The sequence below is a fragment of the Nannospalax galili genome, unplaced genomic scaffold (genome assembly GCF_000622305.1).
Source record: "Nannospalax galili isolate Female #2095 unplaced genomic scaffold, S.galili_v1.0 scaffold960, whole genome shotgun sequence".
NCBI classification, from domain to species: Eukaryota; Metazoa; Chordata; class Mammalia; order Rodentia; family Spalacidae; genus Nannospalax; species Nannospalax galili.
The window spans coordinates 539,354-544,821 of record NW_008348313.1 but is presented as its reverse complement, the minus strand read 5'-3'; positions in this window follow the sequence as shown (position 1 = coordinate 544,821).

Here is a 5,468-nt window from a genome sequence, read left to right as displayed (position 1 = left end):
ATCAGGACACTTCTCCTGATCATACTCAACCGTCTCCTCTCCTAGGGCAGACTCATCCTCAGGGTCAAGAGATCCCTCTTCTAGCCCCAGACGGGGGTCCTCATAAAAGGGTGGATCTGGCTCTGGTGGAGCGGAAGGTTTGGTTTCACCTTTATCCCAGCCATGGCTTATCGGATTCTCCTCTTTAGTCTCAGCCTTTGCTCCTCGGGCCCCAAGCATAGTCCTTACAAAAACTGAGTGACTGTTTCCTTGCCCCATCTTCTCCCAAGATAAATACTCACTGCGCCCCAATTTTACCGAGTACACTTACTTAATTTCTCCAGTGGTGTCCTTCACTTTTTCCCCTACTTTTCAGGTCCCTGTTCCAGGCGCCACTTGCCAGTGCCAGCTGGCCGAGTTGGACAGTACCTGAAAGGGGGAGTGAAGATTGAAGGAAAAAATAAGAGACAGAAAAGATGCTTGGGAGGGCTGACAGTAGTGCCTGCAGCCTCGGTTTAGTTCAGCTCCACCTTTTTATACAGAAGAACTCAATTAGTTTCAACAGCTGTTTTTCCCACCTGTATCTGAGGGTCAAGGAGTGGTCAGATACTTCAAGGGCTTCTTTGATCTTTTTGTTTGCCACTATTGCCTCCAGGTCAGGTATTGTGAGGCTCTCCATATAAACACATTCCTCCTGATTAGACAGATTAGGTACTGGTGTGCATAACACAAACTCAGTAAACAAGCCTGCCACAGCTCAATGTACATAATAGACTAGCAGCTCCCAACACAAGGGCTGAAGGGAACTTTGAGGCTTTATACAAAAAGGAAACATGGGAGGGCTGGGGTTCACAGCTGTGGTGTGCACAGCTGGCAGTGCAGGAAATTATCTCTGTAGTGGCTCTTTGAGGGGTTTGTTTTCCCTGTCATCACTTTAGGGGAGCAGTCTGGCTTCTGTTCCAGGGGGAAGCCTCAGTTTCCATCATGGACAGTGATCCCCATTTAGGGATCCACTGTCCTTTCAGGATCATGATTGCTTGGGGGGCAGTCTCTATGCCTTGTTATGAAGATGGTTATCTTCTTGTTTTGAGTGCCTCAGTTAAGAGGTCAAATAGCCAGAGAGGTGGCAAAGTTGAGTCTGGCCACCCAGTGCCTGAGCTACTTCCATCCCCCAGAACTCTCAGGCACTTGTCAAAAACCCATGCTTCTGGAAAGCATGCACTGTCCAGTGATGTGTCCATGGCTTCTGATGTGTCTGTAGGCTGTCTTTGGTAGTTTATGGCCTTGCATACAGCATCAGATTTCAGGGATAGGACAAAGGTATCTTTAGGGGTTGCTGCTCTGTGAAAAGATTGTGTTCTCCAAGGACACTTGTATTAAGTACCTTTATTTAATTTTTTTTTTGGTGCAGGGAACTGAAGAACTTTGCACATGCTGAATGAGCCACATCCCCAACTCCTTAAGAGATGAAAGAAGCTGAGGCAAGGAAGCAAGTCAGAAACAGCCTGGGGAGGCCTGGCTGTAAGTTACAGCTTCAAAGGGAGAAATGAGAAGATGCTTGAGAGGAAGGCAGATCTGCTTGCATGTGGGCACATCTAGATATGGTTGTGGACATGGCAGAGCTGAGGTTTCTGTCATCCAAATGCACTGTTTCATAACCAGTGTCCAAGAATGGGAAGGCTGTGGGGTGAAAGCAAGTGTCAGTGAAGGCATGTGACTTGTTCTCCCAGGTGATTTTATACAAACTCAGGACCACCTTCAGGAACTGGTCATGAGAAGCAGAAATGGCTGATGTATTATGAGTGTATGCTGCTCTCATTCCACTCCAATTAAGCTCTAGGAGTGACTTATTCAGATGCCTTCAAGATACCCCTAGATCTGGCAATCATGAATTTACCAACTACCCATTTTTAGCCCAACACCTGACTTACTTACATTTTTAAAACAAATAAGTAATTTTATTTGTAGAAAGTGTTTGACAGTAAGAGGATAACTTGTGCGAAGTGATTCTCCTTCTACCCTGTATGTCTCTGGGACTGAACTCGGGTTGTCTGGCTTTGGTGGCAAGAGCCTTTACCTGATGAGTCATCTCACTGGTCTGGTTTTGCTTTAAACTTTTTTAAATTATGAAGGCAGTCCTAAGAGGAAACTTTATAGCACTGATTGCCTATATCAGAAACTTAGAAACAACCTCATATTAATAACTTAATGATGTACCTGAAGACCTTTGCAAACCAAGACCAAACAACATCTAAAATGAGTATATGGGTGTGGTGCTGGAGAGGTGACTCAGCTAAGAGCACTGGCTTCTTTCTGTTCCAGGGAACCCAGATTTGAGTCTCAGCACCCACATGGTGGCTAACAACCATCTATAACTCCAGTTCCAGGGGATCTGATGCCCTCTTCTGGCCTCTGTGGCCATTGCATGACGTGGGTGCACTTACATATATGCAGGCAGTCATACATAAGAAAAAAGAATTCTTCTCGCTAAATAGAGCACAGGACCACATAGATACAGTGCAGAATTCTATCAGAACATCAAGGAAGAAGTAATATCAATACCCCTCAAATTATTCTCTATCACTATCTTCTGGTTTTCATTTTTAGATGACATATACGTATTAACCAGCTTTAAAAAAAAGAAAAGAAAAAACTAACTCAAAGAAACAAAAACAAGGGGACTGGAGAGATGACTCAGCAGTTAAAAGCACTGGCTGCTCTTCCAGAAGACTTGGGTTCAAATCTCAGCACCCACATGGTGGCTAACAACCATCTATAACTCCAGTTCCAGGGGATCTGATGCCCTCTTCTGGCCTCTGTGGCCATTGCATGACGTGGGTGCACTTACATATATGCAGGCAGTCATACATAAGAAAAAAGAATTCTTCTCGCTAAATAGAGCACAGGACCACATAGATACAGTGCAGAATTCTATCAGAACATCAAGGAAGAAGTAATATCAATACCCCTCAAATTATTCTCTATCACTATCTTCTGGTTTTCATTTTTAGATGACATATACGTATGCTTATGGGATTCAGTGTTGTAATTTAACCCATGTGCAAGGCACAAGGAACATATGAGCAGTGGTGCTCTTGTCTCCACAGTATGATTCCTATGTGTTAGGCATTCTAGTTCTTCTATTCCAGGATTTTTTTTTTTTTTTATTCTTTAGACGGGATCTTGCTTTGTAACCCAGGCATTCCTAACCATCGAATTCAGGTTCAAATTCCTAACCATCCTGTTTCAGGCTCTCGAGTGTTGAGATGACAGACCTGAGTCACCAGGTCCAGAAATCTTGTGGTTACTTTAAAGAAGCCAACTAATAGTTGCTGACTGTGATTGCCTTACTGTACTATGAAACACTGAACTGTCTCCCAAACAAACTCTAAAAGTTGTTCTCACAACATAATGGAAGTAACATCTGGAAGAGTAGACTACACTTTGTATGGAAAGCTTTGTGCTGTGAGACACATTGCAAAGACTGCAGATTTGGCATCTGATAATGTAGGATGACCCCTAGGCATATGAAGTTATTTCAGTTTAAATGAAAGCAAGATGAAGTACATTTAAATAAAACAGAACTCAAATGTCCCATTAGTGACATTCCAACAGCCATTCACAGTTAGGGCCTTCACACTGGACAGCAAAGACATATGACCTCATCACTGTAAAAAACTCTGCAGGGTAGCACTATTCAAGATATATTTTATTTTAAAGTTAAATTTTATATGTTTTGTCACTATATAGCTCAGGCTGGCCTCAAATTCCTGGGCTCAAGTAATCCTCCAACCTCAGGCTCTTGAATGGCTAGGACTCCAGGTGATAACCTTACACCTGTCTTATTAATCACATTTGTAGCCTTGGCTCTTAAAATATGAGATGATGATGTAAAAAATCTCCTGTTTGATTTCCTCCTTCTCCCTCCTCCCTCCCTCCCTCCTTTCTTCCTTGCAACTATGTAAACATTTTAAAACAGGTACAAGTGCCCAGGCAACACATTCTTGCTATAGGTAGTGAAACGTGGCAGGGAGTATAGGTATTTAACTTGGAATGGGATTGAGTATCACTCTCATCACAGGCACAAAGCGCAGCTGACTTTCTGCCAGATTCTTGAGTTTCACCAGTTACCAGAGACTTTTCCTTGTGACATTTGCTTCAGTTCCCTTAGTTTCCTCTGCCTCTTTAACCATTTCTGTTTGGAAGGCTCACAGCCCTTTCCCATCTCCTGGACCTGCCTCCTGGGTCCTCTCAACCACTTCTTGTCACCTCTGTGACCAGCATGATGCCTGCTGCCCTTCCCAGACCCTGCTCTTCAATTTGCAGATGTTCTTAATGCCTCAATAAGAAAAGATGACTTCTGAGTTACTTAAATTCTACCACCCTGCAGCCGCCCCTCCATTCTTCTGCTGCTGGGTGCTGTCTCCGGGAGCCACTCCTCTGCTCGCTCAGGTGCCACCTGCAAGTGCCCAGGCACTGCCTCCTGGGCACTGCCTGTGTTCGCACGGGCACCGTTCTTTGCTCCCAAGCTGTGGCTGCTCTTCTGCTCACCTGGTGCTGAGGCAGCTCTTCTGCTCACCTGGTGCTGCGTCTGATCATTGCTATTTCTGCCCAGTCCCGGACCCCAGGGCTGGTGAGGAGACTGTGTCAGCAGAGCCACATTCAGACACAAGAAACCAGGTTCAGGGCACTGCCTGTGTTCGCACGGGCACCGTTCTTTGCTCCCAAGCTGTGGCTGCTCTTCTGCTCACCTGGTGCTGAGGCAGCTCTTCTGCTCACCTGGTGCTGCGTCTGATCATTGCTATTTCTGCCCAGTCCCGGACCCCAGGGCTGGTGAGGAGACTGTGTCAGCAGAGCCACATTCAGACACAAGAAACCAGGTTCAGTGATGCAGATCTGGTTTATTGTAGAAGGGCACAAGCTTATATAGGGGTAGGGGTCCAATCAAGAACTTACAACTCAGATCTTTGGCAGGGCTGTGTCTTATCATGACATCCTGAGCCAGACTCCTCATTAGCATAATGGGTTTCAGGTTACATAGGTTCTGGTTTCCTTATGGGGCCTGGTTTCCTGGGAACCACATGACCCAGATTGTGTCAGTGTTGCTATTTGGGATCTCAAGTGTGGTGATTAGGGAGTGGCGATCTCTAGGCATCAGTCCCATGATCTGCCAATGGGAGCAAATGTCACAAGGCTGTGGCACCAGCAGTCAGGCCATTGCCTTGGGCCTGCTGTATGGCTGTCAATAAGACTTTCACCCTAGGCTCAAGCCTGTCTTCCACATAATTGATGTTCTATGTGCTTCTTAAATCTCTATAGGCATATCTTTCATTAATTTAGGAAATTTTTCTTATATAATCCTATTGAAGATCCATTTAATTCCATTGGCCTGAGTTTCTTCTCCTTCTTGTATGCCCATAGCATAGATTTGGTTATTTCATGTTGTCACACATTTCCTGTGTAACCATTTCTGTGTATTTTTTAAAATT